This window comes from Canis lupus, chromosome 20 (assembly GCF_048164855.1).
Source record: "Canis lupus baileyi chromosome 20, mCanLup2.hap1, whole genome shotgun sequence".
In the NCBI taxonomy this organism is placed as follows: domain Eukaryota; kingdom Metazoa; phylum Chordata; class Mammalia; order Carnivora; family Canidae; genus Canis; species Canis lupus.
In genome coordinates this window covers 11,839,939-11,855,754 of record NC_132857.1, presented here as the reverse complement: position 1 = coordinate 11,855,754, position 15,816 = coordinate 11,839,939, and the positions used below count along the sequence as shown (strand labels likewise).

Genomic DNA, 15,816 nt, shown 5'->3' with positions numbered 1-15,816 from the left:
TTCTATTCCGTTCCACTGATCTATGTATCTGATTTTACTAAAGCACTGTACTCTCATGATCAATGTTTTATCTAGCTCTGTGAAAAATGCTGTTAGTATTGTTATAAGGATTGTTTTATTTTTTTTTCATTTATTTTTTATTGGTGTTCAATTTACTAACATACAGAATAACCCCCAGTGCCCGTCACCCATTCACTCCCACCCCCCGCCCTCCTCCCCTTCTACCACCCCTAGTTCGTTTCCCAGAGTTAGCAGTCTTTACGTTCTGTCTCCCTTTCTGATATTTCCCACACATTTCTTCCCCCTTCCCTTATATTCCCTTTCACTATTATTTATATTCCCCAAATGAATGAGAACATATAATGTTTGTCCTTCTCCGACTGACTTACTTCACTCAGCATAATACCCTCCAGTTCCATCCACGTTGAAGCAAATGGTGGGTATTTGTCATTTCTAATGGCTGAGGAATATTCCATTGTATACATAAACCACATCTTCTTTATCCATTCATCTTTCGTTGGACACCGAGGCTCCTTCCACAGTTTGGCTATCGTGGCCATTGCTGCTAGAAACATCGGGGTGCAGGTGTCCCGGCGTTTCATTGCATTTGTATCTTTGGGGTAAATCCCCAACAGTGCAATTGCTGGGTCGTAGGGCAGGTATATTTTTAACTCTTTGAGGAACCTCCACACAGTTTTCCAGAGTGGCTGCACCAGTTCACATTCCCACCAACAGTGTAAGAGGGTTCCCTTTTCTCCGCATCCTCTCCAACATTTGTAGTTTCCTGCCGTGTTAATTTTCCCCATTCTCACTGGTGTGAGGTGGTATCTCATTGTAGTTTTGATTTGTATTTCCCTGATGGCAAGTGATGCAGAACATTTTCTCATATGCATGTTGGCCATGTCTGTGTCTTCCTCTGTGAGATTTCTGTTCATGTCTTTTGCCCATTTCATGATTGGATTGTTTGTTTCTTTGGTGTTGAGTTTAATAAGTTCTTTATAGATCTTGGAAACTAGCCCTTTATCTGATAGGTCATTTGCAAATATCTTCTCCCATTCTGTAGGTTGTCTTTGAGTTTTGTTGACTGTATCCTTTGCTGTGCAAAAGCTTCTTATCTTGATGAAGTCCCAATAGTTCATTTTTGCTTTTGTTTCTTTTGCCTTCGTGGATGTATCTTGCAAGAAGTTACTATGGCCGAGTTCAAAAAGGGTGTTGCCTGTGTTCTTCTCTAGGATTTTGATGGAATCTTGTCTCACATTTAGATCTTTCATCCATTTTGAGTTTATCTCTGTGTATGGTGAAAGAGAGTGGTCTAGTTACATTAAGAAAATTATTCACCATGACCAAGTAGGATTTATCCCTGGGATACAAGGCTGGTTCAACACCCGTAAGGATTGTTTTAAATGTGTAGATTGCTTTGGATAGTGTAGACATTTTAATAATATTGGTTCTTTCAATGCATGAGCATGGAATGTTTTTCATTTCAATTTCTTTCATAAGTATTTTATAGTTTTCAGAGTACAGATCCTTTACCACTTTGGTTATATTTATTCCTAGAAGTCTTATGATTTTGGTGTAATTATAAATGAGATCGATTTCTTACTTTAAAATATTTGAGGATAGTCATTAGGAGTGAGGTTTTTTTCTCTGTGTGTGTGTGTGTCCATGTGCATGGGTGTGTGCATGCAAATATATGCACAAATCTGAATGTTTAATCAAAGTTTAATATCTCAATTAAAACAATCATTAAAAAGGCTACAGCAACTTATATTTACTTCAATTGTGCTATTCCTTTGCTTTTCCTGACAACTTTCCTCTCACATTTTTTTGCTAGCTTTAATTAAGTTTTCTCCTTAGACCTGAAAAAAAGAAAGAAAACAAGAAATCACAGGCTCATAAATTTTCTGAGTACAAACTTGATCAGTTATTGCCTGGCGTCTAGGCTGATAATAAATGTTTTGATGCTTTTAAAGCTATTTTCCTTTATTAGTAATTAGTGGGTCAAAAATATGGATTAAATGCTATGGTGCAATGATTCCCAAACTTCTGGAGACTATAAGAATTTCCTGACACCTTTGATAAAATTGCAGGTTTAGTGCTTTCACAAGGACAATAAAATAGTCATTGAGAGGCAAAGACTGGTAATCTGTATTTTAAACATAATTATCAGCATGAGCCAGAATTAGATGGAAATGGCCACACTCCATACCTACTAACACAAAACCCACATATTTACAAGATATCAAGACAAACTATGCACATATTTATTAAAGTTTGAAAATGTTCTTTATTACATTCTTTCATTAATATCAGAACAATGAAAACTTTTAATTATTTCCATGCTTAAAGTACTTTTATTTTCTTTCTACTTTATATGAAATGGCATCATACAGACCATTTACTGCCATCTTCTGAGTTTACAAATCAGGAAACTGAGACCCGGGGATACAATTTTGATAATTAAATAAGTTTTAATAATTGGTCTTTTACCCTCATTGTGCTTTATAATGCTTTCTATCTCTATAGTGTTAATTGCCATTTTCAAGATATTTCTATTATTTCCTGACAAAATGCCTGTATGTTCATTCATTCATACACTAATTCATTAAGTAACACAATGAACTCCCATGATAATCAATTTACATCACTTATTATTCAAAACTAGTAACACACATGTCAGTCTTTGAATATTAAGGTCATAGGACCAGAAGAGCACAACTCTGTCAATATTCATCAAATGAAATCCTATAAAACATTCAAAGTACTCTTCAGTTATAATTTCCTTTCTTGTGCATTCTTCAGTCATTGAGCCAAAAAGGGATTTCTGTCTCTGAATGTCCTTTGGCAATACTTGTATTAGTTTTCTAGTGCTGCTCTAAAAACAGGAACCATCAGTTCTGAGACTACACAATTTTTGCTCTAACTGAACTTGAGGTCAAAATATAAACTCAAGGTGTCAGCAGGGCTGTGTCTCTTCTGAAGGCTTTAGATGACATGTTTCTTGGCTTTTTCCAGCTTCTAGAGGCTGCCCGCATTCCCTGGATTATGGCCACTTGCTCATATCCCTTCAACCAGCCTCTTGTGCTTCTCATCTCTATCGACTGGTATTTCTGTTTCCTTCTGATAAAGACACTTGAGATTACATTAAACCCATTTGGATATTCTCTTCCTTTCTACCTCCTTAACTTAAGCAAGTTTCCTTTTGTGATATAAGGTGACATATTTACAGGTGTTGGAGATTAGGATGTGGACATCTTAGGGGGAATCATTATTCAGCCTGCCACAATGCTCTAAATCTGTCATGACATGTATCACTAATGACATATTGGAAATAATTGTTTCTATTAGAAAGAAGAGAAAGATGGGATGCTTGGGTGGCTCAGCGATTGAGTGTCTGCCTTGGCTCAGGGTGTGATCTCAGGATCCGGAATCAAGTTCTGTATCAGGCTCCTTGCAGGAGCTTCTCGCCTGCTTCTTCCTTGGCCTGTGTCTCTGCCTCTCTCTCTCTCTCTCTCTCTCTCTCTCTCATAAATAAATAAATAAATAAATAAATAAATAAATAAATAAAATCTTAAAAAAAGAAAGAATGGAAAGAAAACTAGAAAAAGAGAAACAGAGAGACAGAGTTGGAAAATCAAATTCAATTTTGGTGAAAAGAATAGTACTTTCAGTGGGTGGGTTTTGATAGCTAAACATTTAAGGGTCTTTGTTTTCCTGAAGTGTGATTTTCCTGTTAGGATAACATGCTTCTATTGGAGATGGCTTATTTTATACACAGTTCCTCTTTATTCTTCTGAAAAATAAAGAGCAGTGGCACCAACTCCAACTTTGTTGCCGTTGTTCAAACTATTCCAATTTGATCCAATATTTCATTTTAAAATGAAGCTGTGCTGTTGTTAGTGCTAATTACAATAGTTGATTGAAGTTAGGGCTAATGATCCAAACCTTTGTGATCATGATTTTCTTGAGCAGGAGCTGAGAGAAAGACACAGTTTATTTCTGGTGTCCAAGCTCAAAGTTTATATCCAACCTGTTTGCATCCTTTAATCTAGTCTTATGGGAAAAGCCATGGCAGGTGGCCTAATTCTATGATTCCCTTTTCTGGCTCAGATTAAATAAACATACTAATATCTATCTATCTATCTATCTATCTATCTATCTATCTATCTATCATCATCATCATCATCTATCTATCTATCTACCTTTCTAGTCTACCTTTCATATGCAGATACATACAGAGGATATGTACAAGAATTTTGCATCTAGATATCCCTCCTGAACTTCTTGTTGAAAATACTTTCTTATTTATTCTCTATTCATGTATATATAAAGAATGACTTCAGCATATTATTTCTTTTCTTATATTCTAAATTAAGCAAATAGACTAAGCATAAAACATTCAAACTGGGTTACATTTACTTAAAAATTCAAACTGTTAACAGAATGTAAAAGTACACAGGGAGTACACAATACTTGGAAAACTTAGTGCCCATTCATCTATTATATGTATAGCTATATATATCTATTCTTCAATTTTATATATACGGACATATATTAATACATATATATTATATGTAAAATAAACATATATTATATATACAAAATATATATCCATATTTTTGAAGATATTTATTCAGTGGAACATTCTGGTTTTTGGTGAGGAGAATGGTGAATGACGCACTATTCTATTATTCTCCTAACTGAAATCAAATTGTTTGATTTGTTGTATATTGCTGAAACAGTCTAGCTTGACTTTCTCTTCCCCAACATTCTACTTACAATGACTTTAAACCAATCGCCATAGTTACTATTCCAGAATAATGTTTGTGTTTGGTAGTACATATGGGCTAGGAAGAAATGAGACGTTAGCTGTTTGTATTGATCTTTTGGAGGACACTGCTGGTTTGAATTCATGATTTGAATTGGCGCAGCTTCTGGGCAGGTCGACCTTCAAAGAAGAGCTAGTAAGTGTCTCAAATAGAAATATGAAGCATAAGATGGAGTTTACTTTCATCTATGTTTAATTTTCATTTTGTGCAAAATAGTACTTGAATATTAAAAAAAAGGTGGACCAGAGCATAAGAATCATAAATATTTAAAAACTAACAGAGAAAAAATGGTAATTACTAACATTGCCTTCATGAACTACTTAGCCAGGTTACAGATAAAATTAATGTAGTAATTTAAATCTTAAGGAGAATAATCTGTTATATTTGCCATAGTAAATAAGATGTTGTAAGTAAAGTTTCTGGCATGTTGGTGAAAAAAATTCTTTGCCTCATTTCAGAGAAATGATATTTTCCTCCCCAAGGCCAGGACCTGGTTAAGGGAGAAATGAAACCGAACTCTTCACTCAACAATGGGATGCAAAATGCCTGACCCACAATTGCTTAGGAACCTCTTTATTCTTAGCAAGAAACCATTTTCTAAAAGTAGATTTTGCCATCTAGGTCTTCCTTCTCATAGACCTGGAAATGATTTATTTTCTATAAATAGATAATTTACTTTACCTAAAACTCTCAGATTAAATAAAGAGTTTCAGTTTTTTTGAAAATAACAGGAACTAAGAAGCTTTCAAAGGTGAAATAGAAAGTTTTAGAATTCCACTTTTAATATGATGTATTTATACATTTCTTGGGGAGAAAAAGCTATCCATTAATTTTTAAAAATGAACTCAGACTGATCATAATTGATGATAGATTAGCTAAACACTTTTAGGGTGTGTTCAGATGCTCTGGATGCTGTGGAACGTTCATCGAAGGGTTTAATTTTTAGACAGGAATTTGTAATTCTCCAAAAGCCCATAAAACAAAAATAAAAATACATTCAGTATAAATACCTATAATATATACACTGGGTATATACACACCCAATATTACATACATTATTATATTCACAATTCTTATGCTTGACTCATTAGTTGAGAGCACTAAAAATTATTTTTAAAAACTTGAGTGTCTAGAGGAAAGAGAAATTAGACCTGATACACAGAAATTTTCTAGCTGCCTCCAGAGATTAATTTGTACTTTCACTGACAATAAATACTGCTCTATGCTTTTCAGCTAGTAGTATTTTGGCATAAGCTTTGTTTCTTGGACTCTACTTTATCTCCAGGTAGAGTCTCTGAAATTCTGGTTCAGTGTTAATCATGAATAACACTCTCATCAGTTCTTGTAGAATGTGAGTAAAGAAACTATGCAGTTTTTCAGATAAGAACTCTGTGTGTCCAATATACTTGTCTTACCAAAGCTTAAAAGATATACTAATTACTTTCCACTGACTCCCACACATTTAAGGCCACATAATCTTTGTCAGTGCAGTAGTATTACTAAATTACTCTGTATATCACTCTAATTCAAAACTACATCTTTGATTCATTACTTCTTTTGAGAAACATTCCTTATTGCCAAGTAATCATGTGTTTGAGGAATTTCTTCACTAAATATCCATTGCATATTAATATCCTCTCAGACTAATCTATGTATTCTCTATCTATAGAGTAATGTAATTATAATTACAGTTTAAGTTAAAATCTATGTAACTAAATTTCATATTTCACTTACAAAATGTACATTAACTAATGTAGTTATATAGTTACGCTCTATTATGTATACAATTTGTTTCCTCTTTTGCATATGAGGATCTTGACATCAGAGACCATGTCATATAAATTATTTGTTCTTTTTTTAAAGTTTATTTATTTATTTGAGAGAAAGAGAACATGCACATGTGGGGAGGGGCAGATGGAGAGAAACTTCAAACAGAGTCTTCGCCGAACCTTCATCCCAACATGGGGCTTGATCTCACCATCCAGAGACCACCACCTAAGCTGAATTGGATGCCAATTGAGCCATCCAGGCACCCCAGTTACACACTATTTCTTTTTTTAAGAAAGATTTTATTTATTTATTCATGACAGACACAGAGAGACATGCAGAGACATAAGCAGAGGGAGAGTCAGAGCCCAATGCAGGACTCGATCCCAGAACCCTGGGATCATGACCTGAGCCAAAGGCAGATGTTCAGCCACTGAGCCACCCAGGTGCCCTATTTTCTATTTCTTAACCCAAAGAAAGCAAGCACAATGTAAATAAGCAGTATAAATATATTCAGTTTGACTCACAAATATTCTGAAAGACTAGTGAAACTTTTAAAAACATATTCCAAGAAAAATACTCAAGGTTGAAGTGATACAGATATTTGTAATATTTTAAATATTCTTATAAAGCAACTTTTCATTCACAGTTAATTTGCTTTATTTAGTCTTGTGCTGTCAAGCTTCATGTAGAAGTTGAGAACTCCATTTCAGTTCTGGAATCTTCTTAAATATATATTCCATCAAGAATAAAAAAAATAAAAAAAAAAGAATCAATCCATAAACAATAGGCTACTTTTAATTTCATTTAATTTCAGAATTCGATTTTTCATTCATTTCAGTCAGTTGAGAATCCTAAAACCTGGACTATAGCACATTTTAATACAGAGTTTGGAATTCAGATTTCATTTTTATTTATTTATTTATTTTTTTAAATTTTTATTTATTTATGATAGTCACAGATTGAGAGAGAGGCAGAGACACAGGTAGAGGGAGAAGCAGGCTCCATGCACCGGGAGCCCGATGTGGGATTCCATCCCGGGTCTCCAGGATCGCGCCCTGGGCCAAAGGCAGGCGCCAAACCGCTGCGCCACCCAGGGATCCCGGAATTCAGATTTCAAACTCAAATACATTACCTTTCCAAACTCTTTAGCAAGACTTTTTTTTTTTTTTTTTTTGCACTCCTCTTGCCATAACCATCTTATTTTAATGATTCCTTACTTTAATACTGCATATTTATTTTTGCTCCACACCATTCTCTCTTCTGTGTCTCATATTATCAAGACCACCCTGAAATTAAAGGATGTCATTATAAAATGTGAAATGAGGTCCAATACAAGCAGTGCTTTAAAGTTCCATAAATATTGTCATTGTGCACAATAACATAAATCATGTTAAAAGTCTTGCAACAAGCTAAGCACATTTCTTTGGCAGAATGTTTAACCAACAATGCACAGATGATGTAAGCTTCTGATGGCAGTGGTCTTTGATAAAGAATTCAAGTACAAGTTCAGACATTACTTTGGACAACCTTGAATCCAGTTATTCAGCGATAATTAGTTCCTCTTGTCTTATATAAAACTATCCCCAGGGAAAAATAGATTGTGTAATGTTTCCTGGGAAACTTAAATTAAGCTCAAAAAACATATCTTACACTTTTCTCTGATGAAAACAGTGATTTTCTTTCATGAGGAGACAAGTGGACATACAGTAATAAATTCATGGCCCTAATCTCTGTGTTCTGTGCTTGTTAATGTTTTCATTTTTCATGTTATTCAATAGCATTCTTATTGGAAACATTGAGAAGTAAGTTGGTATATAAGTAGTATGGTCACTAAAAAATTGATAAAATTTATAATTCAAGCAGAATATATACAATAAATACTTATTACTGAACTTAGTGCAATATGCAGATTTTATGCATCTTTTTACAGCTATTATTCTTTCTTTTTTACCATCTGTTAGGTCAGTGTGTCATACAGGATGAAACTGACACCAGAACAATGACCTGTGGTACATTTACATTTTTTCCCCTTCCCTACAGAAAGGAAATCTTGAATGGAAACAGTTATTTCCAGTTGGGTGCCTTCTCTACTGAAGTCAAAACAACATAAAAGAAAACAAACAAATAAGAAAAAAAAAAAAAAAAACACCTTCCATTGAGTTTTTATATCCAATGTAAAATCACTGGATTTAAATGGCATTTTAAAAAATAATGATTCTTTCCATACAATGAAGTTTATGAAAAAGGGAAGTGTTGGCTTGTGGAAAAGAGATGAATGAAAACAATAAGACTTCTGTTGGAGGGATTTATGATGTATATTTAGCATCTTAGACAACATCATAAATCACTGCCATAGTCAATGTGAAAAATACATTAGATGCCATTTGTTTTTCATCAGCCTATCTGGGTTCTTTTCAGATGTCATTTTCAAGATTTATACATCAGTTTTATTCCATATTATAAAATGTCTATTACTGATTACAAAGGAACTCTCTCCAACATGATGAAGTTTTTTTAAGCTTTAGGACTGCTCACATGCACACTACCAGCTTCATTGTGATTCACTAAATATATATATATACATATATGTGTATATATATATATACTGCCAATGAATCCGAAGAGAACACAAATAATGATAAATGCAAGTCTTCACAAATCCGTCTGTAGCTCAATATCATATACTTACCTTTTCTCTTTACATAGCACTGGCGTATCAAGCTCAAAAATTCCATTTAATTTTATAGAGACCCCTGACTATTATGTTATGTATGTTGTGAAATCCACTAATAGATAGTTTTCTATTTCCTGCCAGCTATATCTGTATCAATGTTGCATCAGATAATAAACTCCACTGCTTTATTCTGTCAACATAATACTATTCTATATGTAACAATACATATCAAAGCATGTTCAAATTAGTTTTGATGATAGAGATGATAGAAAAGAAGATCACAAATAAAAGGACATTTATAGTTTAAAATTATTCAGGCCAGGAAGATCTCCAAATACCTTAAGTATAAGCCAAAATTTCTAAAGGTTTTTTTGATGAATAGCTATACAAAACCAAAATGTTTGGGCCCAAATTAGCCAGAAAGAATAGAGTTCAAAGAAATAGATATAAATAAGTGCTTTCACATATTTTTCTATATTAAAAAATTACTATTTTACTAACTTCTTGCTGGCTCCATTTATTTCAGAGGCAGAGAATTTTCACTGAATCAATTCAAGGATTTGAGATATTTTTTTAAACCCAAGCTTTTTATTCATCTTTATTACAATTGAGTTGCTTTTAATGCTCTGCCAATTTAAATATTTTAGAACAGCCATTGCAATGTTAGTCATGTTAATCTTGTTTAATAATGTATTAAAAATATATTTCAGAGAAGCCAATATTAAATTTATTTAAAATTGGGTTGTTTATCTACTATATAGATAACTAAAATAATGACATTTTTATTATGCTTTGTTTGTAGCACAGTTATTGTTTAAGATGTTTTAAGGTATGCATTTTAAAACCTATACTAAATTATACTAAATAAGGTTTCCCCCATGGGTAATCAAAGAGGTATTTAGAATTTGAATCTTGCCCATTCAAATTGATTTAAAATGTGGATCAGCTGTTGGTCCTCTGGGTGCATTTCCATTAACACAAAAATTACATTTAAAAATGTTGTGTCCTCTTCTACTGAGTTAAATCAATGTGTTTGCATTTTCCCTGAAGGCCAACATAAATGCAAGAATGCAATTTTAGGAGTGAAGGACCTCTATAAACAATATTCTGTTTCCAATTTCAGGAAGGTGAAACCAAAAGATTGAACATAGTAACCTTCTGAGCATCTTAATTACTCTTATGTAAAGGAAGGTACCATTTCTGTAGTGACCATTATATAATCCATGAAGTCTCACACATGAAGTAAAACAATAGCCCCAAATCTTAGCATGATTATCTCCGATGATAAGTCTGATGATGAAATCTCTGATGATAAAATGCAGATATTACATTTGTAGATATGTATGTATATCTATGTATAAACACATGTATATTTGCATTTGTATTTTACCGAGTATCTCACTGAATGACCTGTTACATCTGTTTTTCTGAAGGTGAAGCATATTCTAGTTTGGTAAGAAAGTCACCTCCTGTGAGGTAAATCTTGTCATAAGTGTCACTACAATATTTAATTGCAGCACTCACAAAATCTTGACTCATGGTAGGGAAACCGAAAAAGCATAATCATTTAGCAATTGGCCACGACAGTGGGTTGTTTTACATATACTTATTTTCTTCTTAGAACTTTTATGTCATAGGCTAGTTGGCCAATTTACAGATGAAGAAAATGAGTCTCAGAATGTTGAGGTAACTTGCACAGAAGAACGCATATAGTAGTAGGGCTGCTATTTAAAGCCAGCTCTGTCGTAATCCTGCCTTTGTGGCTACTGCTCTGTATCTAGAGCATACACATAAATTATTGCCTGAATCAAGCCATTCACACATATGCAGCATCTTTGTTATACAGCAATAAAATCATAAAGTGATAGAGCTAGAAGGAGCTTTAAAATCATTTAAACGACACCCGCTGTTTTATAGATGAATAATCTAAGGCTGAATCAAGTCATATGATATTTCCAAGATGAAATAGCTTTCAATATCAGATGCTGACTTAGAAAGCTGACCAATTAATAAAAGCTATACGTATAGCAAAAACTACTTCCAAAAAGCATTTTCCTCATGAACATAAGTAAATAATTTAATGTAGAAGTTAAGTCAAACATCTACATGCTACACCCCATGAGGTAACTGTTGCTCAAAGATTACTTAGCACGCCTTATACAGACTTGATTTATTTCCTTTCTTATTGGTCTGGCATTCTTTGCATTCATTGGATTTATCGTTTTTGTTCTCAGAGCAAGGTAGATAAAATGCATGCAAAAATCATTGGTAAATTTTTCCCGGAAGGAAGAAAATATGTTCACTTAGATATCTAATTGTATTGTATTCTGGGGCTTACATTCTCAGTGGATTGTTAAAAACTTACCAAAGAATGTGTCCTTAATGGCTCCAGGAAGGATGGCAACCCTACATGGAATTTGATGGATAACTAGGGATTAAGGTTTGAGTCAGGTATGGGGAAATCTTTCAGGGAAATTTCAATGAAGACAAGATCTGGGTCCCTACATGGGGATGGGAAACTTCAAGAAGATGCAGCAAGTTACTGAGAAGGGCAGCTGCAAAGACTGGTGGTAGGCTAGTTGGAGGAAGGGACGAGGTTGTTGAATGAAGGACACTTCAGAGAAAGTCATTGTGCTTCCCAGTTCTACCTATCATTGATATTTATAACCCTATTCTCTAATAAGGAACAGATGGTACGGAGGGTTATTTGAGGATGCTGCCATTCTGTAATTGGTGGGCGCAGATAATAAATGACAATGCAAGTGGAGAGCTGGGGTGTTGTTCAGGATGTAGGCGGTTGTAATCCCTTGAAGAAGCACAGCAGCACACAGGACCCTGACATTTGTACACAAAGATCATGTCTTGCAAAACTCCAGGAAATGCTTTTCCATGAAGACCAGGAATTATGCAACTCTGACCTCCCTGGGAGTTGACAAAGGAGAACACAGTGTCAGCATGATTTGTAAGCCACCTACATTGTTATGGAATGACAAGAGGGAAATAAAGCTGAGTAAATATTATGTGGGTTTTTCAACACCCTGTTATTATGAAAACATAAATAATAGTATGCTTGGTTATCACATTTGATGATATTATTGGATTTTGGTCACTAGAGCAAATATTAGTAGAAAAAACATTTGCATTACATTATTACTAACTAGTTGTATAAATTCTATATACAGTAGAAATTAAAGTATAAATAAAGGTTTTGGTACTTCCCAAAATAGAAAAACAAAAAACAAAAAACAATAATGAAAACCTTTAGGGTGGGCACCTGGGTGGCTCAGTTGGTTGAACATCTGCCTTCAGCTCAGGTTATGATTTCCGGGTCCTGGGATTAAGTCCTACATTCGGCTTCCTGCTCAGTGGGGAGTCTGATTCTCTTTCTCTCTCTTCTCTGCTCATGCTCTCTCTCTCTCTCTTAAGTAAATAAATAAAATCATAAAAGAGTAAACCTTAAGGGTGTTGGGCACTGGACATGAATAAAATTTCCTATATCATTTTGTGTTCCTGATGGCTAACTAAAGTTCCAAACAACTGGAAGGCAATATTACTAAAATTAAGTGCATCATTTTTATTATATATTTTATGGGAAAGAATAAATATACTTAAAAATCATACAGCTTTTTATCTCAATTGTACTTAATGTATTCTGTGTTATAGTCTTCCCTCCTTTTCCTTTTTCATCTTAATTCTACTGTATTAAATACTTTAGCCCAAACAGCGGCAATAATTCTATTTGCTTTGATTTTTGTAAACATTTCTCCTCTTCAACATCCCTTATGCTGTATTTGGGAGTTCTTTTAAATTCTTTGTTGAAATTATTCAACTGCAAAAATGTTATTAGCTTTTATGTTCAACTTGCTTTGACATTTATATAACCTCTAATAACACGGGATATAATATTTTATATTTTCAGATCACTAAGTATGTATCTTTAGAGTACTGTAGATCAGTCCTTAAGAAATTTTAATGTTCATATAAATCAACTGTAGCTCTTGTTAAAATGCAGAATTGGTGTGGATGCTGCATCAATTCTGATGCTGATTTTTGGACAATGATATGAGTTGAAGATTTTAGAGGATGGTAAGGTAGTTACAACTTTAGCTTTCTCTGTGAAGCATATACAAGATCAATATTACTGCAGGCCAATGATTTGAGGTGAAAAGTTCATATTCAATCACTTCATTCTAAATAGCTTTAGCCAAGAAACAGGTGAGGGACTCTGAAGGAGTCATTTTCATGTACAAATGTTTTAAATTGCCTCCTTTTCACCATGCCATCACGTAAAGATTTATTAAATCCTTTGTAGGGTACCAACTCCATAAACTATATCATTATTACCCAAACTTTACAAGTGAAAAGAAAATGTAACAGAGTGTCTCTAAGATCATTAATAATAATTTACATTTATTTTGCTTTTGCCTTATCCTCTCACTTTTATTGGGAATCAGTTATCAAAATGTAATATTAAAACGTCAGTTTTGGAAGGTAAATATGCCACCCGTATAACAAAGAATACAGCCAAAAGGGGTAGCAACTCATTCTGATAATAAGAAAAAAGGTAAAGAAAATTTAAAGATTTTTTTTCTGTGAAATATAAAAACAGAAAAATTACAAATCACAAATGAACAATATAGAATTTTACATAACATAAACTCATGCAATGCCTGCGCTCATCAAGAAGTAAAATATTGGGACTTCTGAGTGGTTCAGTGGTTGAGGGTCTGCCTTTGGCTCAGGGCATGATCCTGGAGTCCTGGGATCAAGTCCCACATCCGGCTCCCTGCATGGGGCCTGCTTCTCCCTCTGTCTCTCTCTCTCTCTCTCTCTCTATCTATCTATCTCTCTGTGTCTCTCATGAATGAATAAATAAAATCTTAAAAAAAAAAGTAAAATATTGCCAGTACATCCAGTAGGACCCTGCATGCAACTTCCTGACCCAAACTCTCCCATCTTCTAAAGGTTAATCTTAAATGAAATTTATGGAAATTAATTTCTTAATTTTTGTTTCAGTTTAGCACTCATGTGTACAATCCTTAACAATATAGTTTGTTTTGTCTGTTATAAACATTATACAAATGATTCGTTCATTCATTTAATGTCCCCTGGACTGACAGCTTTCCTTTAGTAATATGGTTCTAAGATTCACCAAGGTTTTTAGGGGTAGCTCTATTTTCATTAATGTCATTAATGTTTGGTATTCTGTACTGTTCTCTTGGATGCATATAATCACAATGTATTTACTTATGTATAGGTTCCTTAATATTTGTGTTCTTATCAAACTGTGGTCATAGCAAGAAATCTCACAATAAATGTTTTAAAATATGATCTGGAGTGTGTGTGTGTGTGTGTGTGTGACAATTGCATAGCATAGGAATAGAATCTCTAGGTTATAGGGTACTGATTTCTTTAATATAATAAAATAAATACAGAATAGTCATTCAAGTTTATATTCTCACCAAGAATATATGAGAGTTCTAGTTTGGGATTAAAAGGCACAAACTAGATGAAGATGAGAACATAGGAGCTATAGTCAACAATATGGTAGTAACATTGTGTGGTGACAGATGATGCCTACACTTATTGTGGTAAATATTGACTAGCGTATAGAATTGTCAAATTGCTATGCTGTATGCTTGAAACCAATGTAACCATCTCATGTTAATTGTATTTCAATTAAAAAATGAGAGTTTTTGTTGCAATTGTTAGACTTCTAATTCTTTTACAGACTGTAGTTATATCCCATTGTGATTTCAGTTTGCATTTCCCTAAATATTGTTGAATTTCCAACTTTTCCATATGTTCATTGGCCACTTAGATTTCCTCTCTTTTGAGGTGAGAGTTCAAGATTTTGCACATATTATTTCCTTTTTCTTATTTATTTGTAGGAGGTCTTGTGTTTTGAGTATGAACAATTTTATGGTGATAGTCTGTGCAGAAATTTCTATATCTATGATGTTCTTTGATGAACAGACTTAATTGTTAGCCAAATATGCCATTGTTTTCTTAGCCAAATTCATTATTTCTTCCTTTGCATTTAATGTTTTTGATCTCTATTTAGAAATCAGCTCCATCAATTCATTAATTATTCTTTAGAAATTTATTACTTTTTCCTGTATTAGATAAGTCTGTAGTCTACTGGAACTTATACTGTGTATGTATGTGCCAGTTATTTAAAAGATAATATTTTCTCAACTACTCTGCAATGTTATTTTTAATATGAATCAATTTTCTGTATATGCATAAGTTTTTTCCAACTATTTATTCTGTTCCATTGGTACTATTGTTAATTCTCCAATGTCTTATTTCTTATATATTTTTAATACATTTGGTTATTTGGTGGAAGGACACCTGAGTGGCTGAATAGGTTAAGCCTCTGACTCTTAGTTTGGCTCGGGTTATGATCTTATGTGTCATGAGATAGAGCCCAGTGTAGGGCTCTCAGCTAGTGGGGAGTCTGCTTGGGGATTTGCATCTTCCGCCTACTTGCTCTCCCTCTCTCTCTCTAAAATGAAATAAATCTTAATATAAATCTGGTTA

The 15,816-nt window shown here is 33.7% G+C and overlaps 1 long non-coding RNA gene across 5 annotated transcripts in view; it reads left to right on the top strand.

Annotated features, from left to right (window-relative positions):
* The first annotated feature begins 4,818 nt into the window (after positions 1 to 4,818).
* LOC140611666 (uncharacterized) overlaps positions 4,819 to 15,816 on the top strand; it is a 212,324-nt gene continuing 201,326 nt past the window's right edge. For all 5 annotated transcript variants that reach the window (XR_012012776.1, XR_012012778.1, XR_012012775.1 and 2 more), the window contains exon 1: positions 4,819 to 4,964. This is a non-coding gene — a long non-coding RNA (uncharacterized lncRNA). The remainder of the gene's footprint in view (positions 4,965 to 15,816) is intronic.